The sequence below is a fragment of the Oculina patagonica genome, chromosome 14, assembly GCF_052425735.1.
Source record: "Oculina patagonica isolate OP01 chromosome 14, crgOcupat, whole genome shotgun sequence".
Classification (NCBI taxonomy): domain Eukaryota; kingdom Metazoa; phylum Cnidaria; class Anthozoa; order Scleractinia; family Oculinidae; genus Oculina; species Oculina patagonica.
Window position 1 is genome coordinate 4,887,376 of NC_135771.1, and position 14,798 is coordinate 4,902,173.

The following is a 14,798-nucleotide window of genomic DNA, read 5'->3' on the forward strand; positions in this document are numbered from 1 at the left end:
GTTGACATAAGGTTATGTTGAAATCAATGGCGCATATAGAAGATATATAGAGAAACATTACGTCGGCTTCGATTTACTACAAAATATAAAATTTACTCTAAATGATTCAATAAAAGTTAATATGAAATGCTGAATGTGTCTTGTGTCGTGTTTTTTTGCCGCCCCGAGCCCTTTAAGACGTTTATTTTGCGAAATCATTTAGCGACCGTTAGAAGAGAGAGAGAGAACATGAACTCTCTCTTCTCTCTCTCTTCTAACGGTCGCTAAATGATCTCGCAAAATAAACGTCTTAAAGGGCTCGGGGCGGCAAAAAGACACGACACAAGACACATTCAGCATTTCATCTTAACTTTTATTGAATCATTTAGAGTAAATTTTATATTTTGTAGTAAATCGAAGCCGACGTAATGTTTCTCTATATATCTTCTATATGCGCCATTGATTTCAACATATTAAACCTCATGTCAACAATTATTAACCACGAACACATAGGGTGGTCTGCCTGTGTTGAAACTCGCAACGTAAACCGCCTTCGCTCTGATTCAGATCGCCCCTAAACCGGCAATTAAAAAAAGACACCGGAACGCAGGTAAATAAGAACATTTTCATTTTAAGATTAAGTTGAATTATTGCTGGATCCTAGATGACAGGCGTTGCTGGCTGTCGAAAAATGTTTTTACAAAACAAAACGTTTTCCTTTAAAAAAAATCCCAGATAGTCTTGTGAATTTGTAAAATCAGGGTAAAATTTAGTCCCTTGCGTGAATAAAAGGTATCGGAAAACGAATTTTTTTTTTATGAATTTCCCGACCGGTCTACTTCCTTGATGGTAATTTACATCAATCCGATCCGACATAAGCCCTGAAAATAAAGTGTCACACCAAATTCAGTTTTATTGGTTCAGGCCTGACAAGCACGCTCAGAATCCCGGAACTGGACAACTTTTTGACCCCACTATAGCGCATGGGATAATATTTCATGTTCCTGTTTGGGACAAAACTTTCCGGCCCAAAATCACATTCGTCGTTCATATAGTGTTACTTTGGAAGATATCTAGGACAAAACGCATTCAACCTTCTCCCGGCTCAAGAGCATTTGCATTTGAAATTCACTGAGTAAGTACCAGTATAGAACAGTTTTATAAAGAAATGATGTTATTGGGATTTACTATCCTTTGCAGTTATTTTGAAAGTTGTAACGGGATGGTGCAGAACTAAAGTCCCGGCGCCGTTTCCGTTCCAAACGGGAATAGATAATTAATTTCCTTTGACATCAGTTGTAGGTACTCGATAATTTCCGAAAACGTTTTTCTTAACTGCATGGATTCACAATCGAACGTAACTTGCCTTCCGTATAGGTAATTCTCAGCTGGTATCAAATTCTCTTTACGAGTACCAGAAGAAATTGTTAGAGACGAGTAAGCAGAACTTCTATGTCTAAATTAAAACTAGTGCTTATTAGTTCTATCATCCGAGGGGAGTCAGATTGTTTTCAGTTTTAGGTTCGATTTGTTTCCTCGCGTGCGGTCCGGGTGCAAATTGTCCGATTATATTTTCGTAAAACTCAACTCAAAATAAATTCGCATTCACATTATTCAGTGCCTGTTTCAGTGCTTGATCACCGCATTGTCGGCAAGACATCGAGAAGGTTCTATGAAATGCACCATGAATTCGCACAGTTACAAATTCCGAACGTGTTTGTTTATTTCTTCCGGCCTACTTTGCGCATCGATCACCTGAAAAGGAACAAAGAAAAATTTGTTTCAGACATATCGTTTTTACTTGTCTACGCTTGGCCTCGACCTTCAGCGACCTTCAAAGCTTGTGCGTAATCAATCCGATTTATCCAAAGCATTGTCTTTTCTGAAAACCATCTGTCGCTTAAACTTTTTTGAGTGACTTTTGGGAGTTGTTTACATTCATAAAGGTACTTAAATACATTTAGGCTATGTTTGAAGGACTTTAGATTCCTATTTAAACAATAGAGTGTGTCTGTCGGGAAACTATCGGCTGATAGCGTTGCCCAGCGGAAATGTGATGTTCTTAAAAAAAGTTTTCGCTCTTCGGGCTAATATGCTAGTTTTAAGAACATCAAATTTACTAAATTTCCAAGGGGGGAACTGTCAGACCGTTAGTTCCAAGACAGAAACACACTAAATTTTCTTCCGTGCGCCAATTCAAAAACGAACATATTGAATTTTTTTTACCTTTTTGGAGGAAAGATTTGAAAGCCGAAATTTAACAAATTTTTCCCGCGAACAGCGTCAATCATGCGGAAAAAAATACAGACAAATGTATGGGGAAATTAAAAGCGTAACTAAACGCTTTCTAGCCCAGCTACATCCTTCAAACTCGGAAAATAAAAACTTTTGCCTATTATCTTAACTTTACAATTCATAAGTTGTCCAGAATTCAATTTTTGGAAAAGATATTTGCCGTCGGATTCCCATACAAACACTGTACAGTCGACTCCCGATAACTCGAACCCTCGCTAACTCGAACCTCGCGCTAACTCGAACCAAAATCGATTTCCCCTGGATTTCCGTTATTTTACCCTCGGTAACTCGTAACTCGGCACGCGTGCCGAGCCCTTAAAACGTCTGCGTAGGAGGCTACTCGAACCCTCGATAACTCGAATCTCCCGTTAACTCGAACCAACTTTCGTTTATCTTCAGGTCATTGTCTATATAATTTTACCCTCGATAACTCGAACCATGTCTGTCAATACGTGACAAGTCAAAACAAACAGCGTGCTGTAGTCCAAAACGTTGAAATTATTTTGAAATAAAAACGTACATGAGTTAGAACGCCTCTCAAAACACGAACTGTGCCACGCCATTGACGTGCTACAGACGTTCAGTTCGTTTGTGGAGGCCCGGGTGTGGAGGTTGATACCGATTCTTCCAAATCCGACCTAATAGAAAACTTCAAAGGATTATCGATCGCCAGGACGAATTAACTGACTATTTCTCGAAAAGTAAATCGCATAAACTCTGTAGAAGTAGCCTATAGCATAAGCGACCATTAGCGTCGTTCTCTTTGAAACCTGCAAAGTTCGCAGCTTTTTAAATTTGCTTTGTTTTACGTTACGTTTTGATGCATACCTGACAGTGATTTAGAAATATGTTGTTCCTTTCTCTTCCGGCTTATCTATACTCTAATTAAATTTGTTTATTTAAAATGTACACTGGTCTATATTGTTCATGATTAAAAAATCAGTAAACACCGTTTTTACCTTATTTTCGGTAATTTGTTTTCAACTCCCGATAAATTCGAACTCCCGATAACTCGAACCATTTTCAATTTCCCTTGAAGGTTCGAGTTACCGGGAGTCAACTGTAATTTCTACCCGCTTTGCCTACTCGTCAAGATGGCGTCAAAAACCGTGATAAGGCCTATTGTACTTGTGCACTATGCGTCTGTGTTCGCAGGCTACTGGAGCGACTGTCCCCTAGTTGTAAACGAAGGAAGGGGGACGGATATGGCAAACTTTGGAAACATTTGTTTTGCAGTAAGACGGTCTTCATATTTAACAACTACCCACGGACAACTCATAATTGTGCATATATTAGTGAGGCCCTGCCAGGGTAAATTCCGACAAGCGACATGGCCCAAAAAGTAGCGACAGCATACTAATAAAATTGCGACAAACGACAATCCTTATGGAAAAAACTTAAATTCCGACAAGGACAAGCAATTTTCCTTCAATTTAATTACCGACAGCGACATGAAGAGCGATAAAACAGCGACATGGCACATATTTAAATTTAGACAAGCGACACGGGAACCCCCCCTGGTAGGGTCTCATTAGTGCCCCGCTGCCTGCCAAATCTAAAAGAGAACAATGCTAAGTCTGTAACTTCTATAATTTTTTGACCCGCAACAGTAATTTCTTAGCAAATCACTGAACCTAGTAACTAACTGAGCGGTTAAGGTGATTCCACGGTATTGCATTGTGCATCCTTTCTGCGCATAAGTTTTCGCGTCATTTAGCGCGCGCACGAAAGCGCGCGCACACAGAACACTACAAGATTCCCTTCAGGCTAAGCTCGGTAAGGAAATAAATGGTCATTTTCTCTTAAACGAGCACGGTGACCCCAATTTTTTAATGCATTAATTTAAATGTCATACGGTTGTCTACAATATATCGCGATTTTAAAAAAAGTTTAAAATTCTACATTGAGATATTTTAATTTTAATGCCGTAAAAAACACGTTTTTAGGTAGTGCCGTTAACGTGCGCACGAAGCAAAATCTTAAATTTCTTTCCTTATCATAATTCCTGTACAATAAGAATAGTTTTTAATATAAGATCAAAGTCTATTTTGTTGAACTAGACTAATTCTTTAATGCAAAATGTTTTTTCTGGAAATAATAGCGATCCCCATTTGGATTACTAGGGTTCCTAATATATATCTCGCGGGTCGTATATTTGCTATAATGTCCATCCATTTCACACAAAAACTAGCGCGGTGACCCCCATTTTTTATTTCATTTTTTTAATGCTCATAACATAATTGTAACCTGGACCAAGTTTCAGAAAATTTTTAATACTCCTTCTATTTCAGTGGAATCACTTTAATGACTACAGTATGGGGCCCAGTTCTCGGCCACTTTGCGTTCAACGCGTTTTTTTACGCCACAGTTGAATTAAAAGAAAAAGGTATTTCCTTCAAACGATAGACTGATTCTTGTGCTCTTAGTATCTTGAGTTTGATCTTTCAACTCGCTATAGAAAGCTCACACGGTCGAGTTTATGCGAAGGTAGGTGAATTTGTTTTTTCGAAAACTTGTTTGTTTACGGCTCCTTAAAATTCATGGATGTAGTTAAATTCGTATTTTGTCCGTGAGCCCCTACCATACGAGCTAATTTTTGGCATGTGAAACGTAGAATAATTCAGCTTTCTGCTTAAGTTACCTTTTTGTTGAACCGTTGTATATTTTGGTCTTAATTTACTTCGAAATTTTTTCATGGGACTTCTGCGTATTTGCCAGTTCTCGGCCACCCTGCTCGCTATCACAGTTTAGTGCTTTTGTTTTTAATATAATTTCATCTGCTGAAGCAATAATGAAAGAAAGAAATGTATTAAAAATAAAGTTCAATTAAATATCCAAGTTTTGAGCTGACTTTTGTCTTTTCTATTATTTCTACAACAACTAAGGGCCTGTTTACATGATTCCGGAATGACTTTCATTCCGGAACGAGTTTCGTTCTGGAATGAACTTCGTTCTGCATTCACATGACATAGTCGTTCGGTTCAACCAAAGGCGTTTTCACGTGCGTGTGTTTCGCGCGAGATCAAAACAAGATGGCGCATGTTTCGCACAAACATGTTTTTGTGCCCATTAATGGCCGTATCTGCAATTTTAACGAGTAATTTGACCATAAAGCTGCTTCTTTAGGCTAAACAGTAAATGCTATTACGTTTTTTCGCTCTGAATTCAAACGGTGGAGTCCGTATGCGGTTTCATGAGTTGCGATTTCATCTCGGAACGAAATTCGTTCTGGGTTTACATGATACCAGAATGAAATGTCATTCCAGAACGAAACTTTCATTCCGGAATGAAAACCGGAATGAACTCATTCCGGAATGACTTGACTTTCGTCTCGGTATCATGTAAACAGATACAAAGAAATGTATGGGGATGGAATGAACTCGTTCCGGAATGAAAGTCATTCCGGAATCATGTAAACAGGCCCTAACTCTTTCAAGACCTTTTCACTGCAAAGTAAACCATTTAAATGCATTGGTCACACAACGTAGTTCTGCGGGTTTGCCAGACCCTGCACATAGGCAAACAACTAGGCGCGTTAAAAACCTTCTTTTCCAAAGTGAAACAAAGTCTCATAAAATAATTTGAGATCGACATAACATAAATAAGTTTACAGAGTGATTTTATGACTGTGGAAATTTATTGAGCCTTTTTATACAGAAAATTACGCACAAGCTTTTTGGTGGCCGAAAACTGGGTCCGGGTGGCCGAGAACTGGGCCCACAAACGGAGCTTTTATTTTTATTATTGCTCGGGCAAATTAATTATTGACCGGTCGATAGCTTCACAACAAAAAGCTGAATAATGTAGAATACTCTGGGCGAAATTTTAAGTTCCTGCGGTTCTTCTGAGGTAAGAAATACAAGTTAACGCCAAAAGTGGCCGAGAACTGGGCCCCATACTGTATCTTGAAAACTTCTAGTCCATTCACCAAGTTTTTCAGGGAATTTACTCTGCCACTTTTTTACACCACTCGGGACAATAGGATCATGGTCGTTGAACAATTGGTAATAGTTTTTGCAACGTGCTTCAGTCAGATTAATTAAAATTTTGTTTGAAAGAATGGATGCGGAGGTCGAGGAAAGATCAGCTGCAGGAATAGAAGTTTGAGCTGCTCTTCTTTTTAACTCTGATGGAATGGCTGAAATTAGCTGAAAGTAGTGCATATAATTTGTGGTGATATTAAATTTGTCGCTAAACTCTTTGTACGATAAAAATTTGCCCTCAGAGTTTAACACATTCTTTACTGACACGATTCCGCGTTCAAACCAAGATTTCCAAAACAGAGTTGCGTTGTCTATAGTTATCAAATTGTTATTCCAAAGAAAGAGTTCGCCATTTGGAAAGATGTTGGTTGTATTTTTGAGATCCTGAAAATACTGAAGAAGTTCTCGATAAAAGTGGGGTAGACCTGTATTCAAGAATTTTACATCATAATTGCATTTAAGGAGAAATAATAAACCACCATACTTTCGAAGGTAGTAATTGGGGATTACCTTCCATTTATCGTCAGACTCGCCTAGTAATCTGTAGCTGTAGCGCATAAGATATTATTTCGTGTTCCTGTTAGGAACTAGACTGTCCACAGCCCTCTATTTTTTTCGTGTTTTTTCGATCGATAAGCGCGCGAAAAATCGAGAGGATGTGGACAGTCTAGTTAGGAACTAGACCCTCGATGTTATGCATGTGTTGTGAAGCTTAATAGCTGTTTTTGGAATTTAATTGTTTTTATTCTCTGTCGGTTATTTGTCATTTTGTTGCTTCCGTTCAAGTCTTGATTGTATTAAGGGCCTGATTGCCCACACCAATGTTTTACGTTGTTTATCTATCTGTATTCTTTCCCAGTGGTCATGTTTGGGTTGGTGCCTCGAAGCTTTGGTTATTTTGTTATTCAAGTTTAAAGCCCAAGGTTGTTCAAGGTCTATCTCACACTAAGAGTTTCTAACTTTAGGTTGTGTTGGTTATCTTGTCAAGTGTTTGTATTTGAAGGTTCCGTTCCCACGGTAGAAGAACTACCGTGGAAACCTCCGTAAAGGTTCCTGTTTTGGTCTAGTTTTTGAGCGTCTTGATTTATCATTGGCCGTTTACTCTTTATTTTGGTTTTTCATGTAGGTTTGTTTGTATTTGTTTTCTTAAGTCGGTCCTGGGGATGTCTAGACTGTCCACAGCCCTCTATTTTTTCGTGTTTTTTCGATCGATGAGCGCGCGGTGAGAACGGCGAGAGAACTGGACGCCAGCGCAAAACGGAAGAAGCAAGGGGGTGGGGGCGGGGGGGGGGGGGGCGGCGCGCGCTCGCTTCCTTTTGCTTTTTTGCGTTGAAAAATCGAGAGGCTGTGGACAGTCTAGGGGATGTCTCAAGTTTTTCAAAGTCAGAGAGTTTTTGAACCCAAACATGTCTACATTTTACCTATATTAGAAGGGCTAGTTTTTCGCTTAAGTTAGTTAATGCATAGCTGTACTATAGAAGCAGACGAAGATTAAAGTTCTGAAAACGGACAGAGTCTTGGTACCTCCTTCAGCTCCCGAGTTATTTCCCCGTTAAAGCAGTCTCACACATGGCTGCCCATAGTCTGTGAACGCAGACGTAGTATATCCGGCTGTCGAACTGCCCAAAGACGGGCTTTTATTGCTGGATTCTAGATGACAGGCGTTGCTGGCTGTCGAAAAATGTTTTTACAAAACAAAACAACGTTTTCCTTAAAAAAAAATCCCAGATAGTCTTGTGAATTTGTAAAATCCGGGTAAAATTTAGTCTCTTGCGTGAATAAAAGGTATCGGAAAACGAATCTTTTTTTAATGAATTTCCCGTCCGGTCTACTTCCTTGATGGTAATTTACATCAATCCGATCCGACATAAGTCCTAAAAATAAAGTGTCACACCAAATTCAGTTTTATTGGTTCAGGCCTTACAAGCACGGTCAGAATCCCGGAACTGGACAACTTTTTGACCCCGCTATAGCGCATAGGATAATATTTCATGTTCCTGTTTGGGACAAAACTTTCCGGCCCAAAATCACATTCGTCGTTCATATAGTGTACTTTGGAAGATATCTACTGAGGTCAAAACGTATTCAACCTTTTCCCAGCTCAAGAGCATTTGCGTTTGAAATTCACTGAGTAAGTACCAGTATAGAACAGTTTTATAAAGAAATGATGTTATTGGGATTTACTATCCTTTGCAGTTATTTTGAAAGTTGTAACGGGATGGTACAGAACTTAAGTCCCGGCGCCGTTTCCGTTCCAAACGGGAATAGAGAATTCATTTCCTTTGACATTGTAGGTACTCGATAATTTCCGAAAACGTTTTTCTCAACTGCATGGATTCACAATCGAACGCAACTTGCCTTCCGTTTAGGTAATTCTCAGCTGGTATCAAATTCTCTTTACTAGTACCAGAAGAAATTGTTAGAGACGAGTAAGGAGATTTTTTATGTCTAAATTAAAATTAGTGCTAATTAGTTCTATCATCCGAGGGGAGTAGATTGTTTTCAGTTTTAGGTTCGATTTGTTTCCTCGTGTGCGGTCTGGGCGCAAATTATCCAACCTATATTTTCGTGTAAGTCAAAAAAATATAAAAATAAACTCGCTAAATGTTATTCAGTGCTTTATCGTCGAATTATAGGCAAGACATCGAGAAGGTTCTATGAAATGCACCATGAATTCGCACAGTTACAAATTCCGAACGTGTTTGTTAATTTCTTCCGGCCTACTCTGCGCATCAATCACCTGAAAAGGAACAAAAAAAAATTTGTTTCAGACATATCGTTTTTACTTGTCTACGCTTGGCCTCGACCTTCAGCGACCTTCATAGCTTGTGCGTAATCAATCCGATTTATCCAAAGCATTGTCTTTTCTGAAAACCATCTGTCGCTTAGACTTTTTTGAGTGACTTTTGGGAGTTGTTTACATTCATAAAGGTACTAAAATACATTTAGGCTATGTTTATTTAAACAATAGGTGTCTGTCGGGAAACTATCGGCTGATAGCGTTGCCCAGCGGAAATGTGATGTTCTTAAAAAAGTTTTCGCTCCTCGGGCTAATATGGTAGTTTTAAGATATAACCGTAAATGCGTCGGGACTTCAAAGCTTTTGCAGGTAGGAATAGTTCAAGCTGGAGTAGACGATGAACTTTATAACCAATTCAATTCAGTTCCTTATTATTTTAAGCATTAGCTGAGGGCCGCAAGTTTATCAGTAACTCTAGTTACTGTCACGGGTCACCCTTATTATATATGCTTTTTGCAACGTCGCAGTCGTCTGAATGACCTGAATGAGTTGTCGATTTCCACAGTCCCGGGTGAAATTAGTAATTCAATTCAGGTAAATGTTTTTTTTTTAAAAGATAGCAAAAAGTACCAAAAGTTGAAATTTTTGAGCAAACAATCTGAGCACACATTTCAACCCTCAACAGAATATGCATATTCGTGGGTCTCAAGATGAAGAAAAACTTTAAGCATGCCGGTTCAAGATGGAAACTACGTTTAGAAACAAACTTGACAAATTACAACTATTGACATTTGAATGCGCGAAAAAATAAACATCGCAGCATATTTCCAGTTTCCAGTGACCAACTCGATAGGGGTAGAAATAGAATTAAGGTATTTAGCTCTCAATTCGCAAACTATGTAAACTGAGCATTGTACGTTGACCATTGCCTTAATTCTTTTGAATATACTTTGGAATATACTGTATTCCTTTCCAATCAGGCCTCTGGTGCGACTGTCCTCTAGTTAAAACCGAAGGAAGGGGAACGGATGTGGCAAACTTGGGAAAAAGCTGGAAAACTTCGTTTTGCAGTGAAATGTCTTAAAATTTTTCATCTGTCACCCGAACGACTCGTAATCATGCATATATTAGTGCCTCGCTGCCTGCCAAATCTAAAAAAAAGAACCATGCTTAGTCTGTAATTCTTAGCATTTTTTGACCCGAAACAGTAATTTCTTAGCAAATCACTGAACCTAGTGACTAACTTAGTGGTTAATGATCTCCGGATCACGTTTCATTTCTATGTTATTATCATTGAGCGTTTAAGCCGCGCAAAGGACCCGAGTGGGCGAGGGACGCGAGCCGAAAGGTGATTCTGCTCGCACGTCAGTAGGTTACGTTCGAATTAAATGGTAATAGTATACCAATGAACATTACTTTAAAAAACGTCCAATATACCCTGCATGTTTATTCTGCAAAAGGACAATCTATCACTTTTTCACTTTTTCATCACGTTTAATTTATATACGAGGCATTTCCGCGTTCGATTATTGCCCCAAGCGCACCGCATCAGAACCGCTTTCATCAAACTTCGCCAGGTTTATCATTTTGCCTTAAAATTGAATTTGATTTCTATTCATTTCAAAATATTATTACGGCTTTTAAATTAATCTGCAAAATGCCCAAAAGACCGTTTTGGTGAATATCTGTTCGGAAGACTTATGATCGCCTGCGATTTTCAGATTAAAGTCAGTGGGACGAAAAATCTGGAATTTTTTCCAGGTCCAACTTTCGTGACATGGGAAAAGTAATGTCTGTTGTTTTCGGAGAGAGAAAAATGTCGTTTTCGGTACAAAAAAAAGGCCAGCTACGATTTTCGAGAAGGCAATAGCGGCTCGTAATTTCGGGTAATTATATTTCGTTTCCTAAAATTTTCTGAAGATTGAAAGTTCAGCTAGCGAATCCGAAGAGATACACTTTTCTTTGCGTTCAAGAACAATGCTTTGAATCGCACGAAAACGACACTTATTACGTAAAAACGATGTCCCGACACCTAGAGTAAACTTTTCCCGTTGAGTGCCCCTGGGTTTTATTAAGACCACTGACCTGTTTCCAGACCGATAGGAACAAAAATTTTCTTGCGGAAGTAAACACCTTCAGAGTTCAGTCAGGCAGAATTGAGACCCTTCTTTTGTTCAAGCCGGCCGATGTTTTTAACATGGAAGATCATTGCCACTTATGTCTTAAATAAGGTCTGACGTGCATAACAAAGTGCATATCGGACTTACGTGATTCAAGTCAGTTGCATGAGACGCGCGCGAAGGGAGAATGTGAAATTAATTAAGGTATTTGAAATTAACGCGAATTGAAGGAAAAATACTTTCCAATAAAGGAAATTAACGCGAAAGAGTGGGTAACATTTAAAAATGAAAGAAATTAACGCGACGTACACAAATAATAAAATCTTGTTGAGAAAACACTGAGAAACAACTTTATTTCAACACCAGGCATATAATCCTGAACGTTGGGATTAAGCGAAGGAATCAGACCGCCTCGAGCGTTCTTCAATCACAGTTTCAGTAAAACCGCCAGATTTCCACCCTGATGAAATAATGCCTTTTTCTAGGAGTCAAGAACGGCTGGACTGTATCGAGAAATTGGGGCCAAAATAATGGAAATTAAAGTGCTACTATGACCAAAATTTTTGTTTTTCTTTTCGTCTTTTTCTAAAGTCAATTTGTTCAATAGGTCTATATTTAACTAGCGCGCTAGAATTTAGAACGTTGCGAGCAATATAAGCCTTGAAATAGCTTGTCGAAAATCGTGGAAAACCCGTCCGCCATTACTCGGACGTCTAAAGTGAGCCAGCGACTGTACTGAAAAGCGGATTTACGCATGAGTTGGTCCGTGACGTCATATGCGCATCGTCGCTTCGAGCTTCGAGTGTTCCAAGAGAGAATATACTGAGAATTAACAGGGTTATAAAAGATATTTCTTCGACAAATTCTTCGTCTAGTTTGCCCGGTGGCGAAACCCAAGAGAGCTGCAACGAAGAGACATTGCAATTTAGCGGTATCGTTTCTTATAATGAGAATTTAAAGCCGTTTGACGTCGGTCTAAAGGGTAATGTTTGTATGCAAATACTTCAATATTTATTTCATTCGATGAGGTTTTGGCGCTGTATGCCTACAACGAAGCTGCCGTCTTCTTGTCCAATCGAAGAAGCCTCAAGGAACGAAGAGGAACGGCGATTCATGGACTACATACGTTTGAATACATGGTATGATGAGAACGACATTGAATAGTTAGGATAAAATGTCTGCAATGTTTGAATATAAATTTAATAGAGAGCTCTGCATATATATACATCTAGGTTGCTATTGCCGTTTGCGAAGTATTGAAATGATCTTTACTGTTGTTTTCATTCTTGTAATCTATCATACACGCCATGGACATAAAATCTATCTCAGCTGTTTATTCCGAATAAAGCTTTATAAACATGAAATAATGTAAAATTTATACAGAAAAATTAAAGTCAACAAGATGGTGCAGGTGATCAATGGATTTAGCTCCTTGAGTTTTATACAGCTTTACCTTCCTTGACTACAATACAGGTAATAAACCTTTTTAAAACTAAGTGTTTTAATGGGTAATAACACTTCAGACATCCAGCTTCAGCCAGCATTCAGTATTCCTGTTTCTTAAAATAAGAAAACCATTTGAATGCTGTATAGAGTCCTTCACTCTATTTACCGATAATGTTATGAAACTGGCCCACAAGTAGCAGCAAAACTGGGTAGGAGTAGTTTTTCTTATTTATTTCACCCATTTGTTTTCTTCTTGGCCTCGTGATTTTTTGATGATAAACCGGAACACCTGGACCTCAAACAAACACTGGGACCTTGATCAAACGTTTCCAGTTTTGAACCGGCATTTAAATGAAGCCTGCGTTGAGTCGGGGTCTGGCATCTACTCAAGAAAATATTTTTTTATGGTATTATATGCAATATGACAGTGGCTCTTTCTAGAGAATATCACTGGCAGTACATTGTGCATCTGCAGTATGTGTATGTAATTGAGAGTTCAATTTTGGGACTAATCTTGTGTCAACTTAATGTGACTGTAAACAAGCCAGCTCCGTGTACCACCCTAAATAAATTGCTCCCTTGATGCAAAAAGGCAAAGTCTGCATGCAAGCCTGCTTGCCCATCAGGCCAAAGCATATCTTGGTTTAAGTAGGATTAAGCAACCTGGATGAGATGGAAGTACAATTGCATCACAGGTTTAACCTCCCCACTCCCCCCACATACATGTAATGTCACTGGTCTGGGCTCACACCTGAACAGCTTGATTCAGAGTCTTGCGCACTGACCATTAGGTCACCGCACCTAAATCAAAACGACAACCCCATTGCTATGCAACATTTTTATTTATGGTACAGGTTTGACTGTATTTGTTGTCGGCTTCGCAGTTCGTGTATACTCTTTAAATAAATACATATATAATGGTTGCAAGGGTCCTGTGTGACCTCAAAATTGCCCCCTTGTTACAAAAAGGCAAGGTCTGCATGCAAGTCTAGTTGCCTACCAAGCAACTAGACTTGCATGCCCTAGTCACACCATCAATTTGCCAGTTCCCATTCTACACTTGGAGAGGAGGCACCATGAGAGTAGTCTTGCCCAAGAACACAGCACAATGACACCAGTAAGAGTCCACACCTGAACCACTTGATCCGGAGTCTGACAACTTACACTTAGGCCACCTCACCTCAATCAATACAACATTTTTATTTATGGTACAGATTTGACTGTACTTGTGTTAGAAATTATGATGGATCAGCAGCTCAGGGGTTCTCTGGCACATTCACATGATTTATTGTTGGCTACTACATTCTCAACTTATGAACAAAAAGAGCATGCCAAAAATAAATATATTGCAAACTTAAAATAAAGAGTAGCTAGGATTTCAACGGTGCTCTGTTGCACACAGCATGAGTGATTGGCACAGGTCATAATTATAGCTCATGGCCCCTGTTGTACTTAAATATAATAAAGATATACTGAGTAAAATCCGGATGGCATTATGTCTCTGAGACAGGCTAACACTGTTCTATCCTGAGATTACTTCTCAAATACTATAAGTGCACAATGAAGTACAGTCCTACTGTAGTGTTTTATATTGCATGGCAGAAATAAACAAGTGACCAACACTGAAGACGTGCTGGTGAGTTTATTAAGACTACAGTGTATACAGAGGACTACAATGGAAACATTTTCAGTACATATAATCAGTAAAAAGATATTGCTAAGCTTTGCATCCTCTGTATGTACTTTCACATAATGTACCGCCTCGTGCGAATTTATTTAAGTTTATTTGTACAATTGAGGATATAATTCAGGAACATACAGGCCGATTTGCCCCAAAATTACCTTTTTGATATGAAGTATTTACAATAAATTTAAAAATGACTATTCTAGAACACGAGAGCTTGAGCAACAGAAGTAAATTACGCCACTCACCCAATGTTTTGCTTCTAAAAAGGAGCGAATACAGTAAACTCACTGTAGATAATTCGAAGCGTTCTATTCTATTCACTTCCCTTGGATAGTTGAAGAAGTTAACCTTACAATGGTTGCAGGGAGAAATATCTATAAAGCATTTCCAAGAGTACAAGTTTCCCTCAAAGTTATCAGACGATCTATTATTCATCTTGCGTGGTTCGGGCGAGTTAAGATGTCACGAAATTCCGCCTCTTGAAATGTTTTCTGCCACTATGTTGTGCAAAAGTGACCTGGAGATGCCTTGAAGTATGTTTAAAAAAC

The 14,798-nt window shown here is 38.8% G+C and overlaps 1 protein-coding gene across 1 annotated transcript in view; it reads left to right on the top strand.

Annotated features, from left to right (window-relative positions):
* The first annotated feature begins 953 nt into the window (after positions 1-953).
* The window catches only part of LOC144638128 (patched domain-containing protein 3-like), a 39,071-nt gene continuing 25,226 nt past the window's right edge, over positions 954-14,798 (top strand). The window contains exon 1 of the mRNA XM_078497314.1: positions 954-1,114. The gene's annotated coding sequence lies outside the window, so the exon portion shown is untranslated. The remainder of the gene's footprint in view (positions 1,115-14,798) is intronic.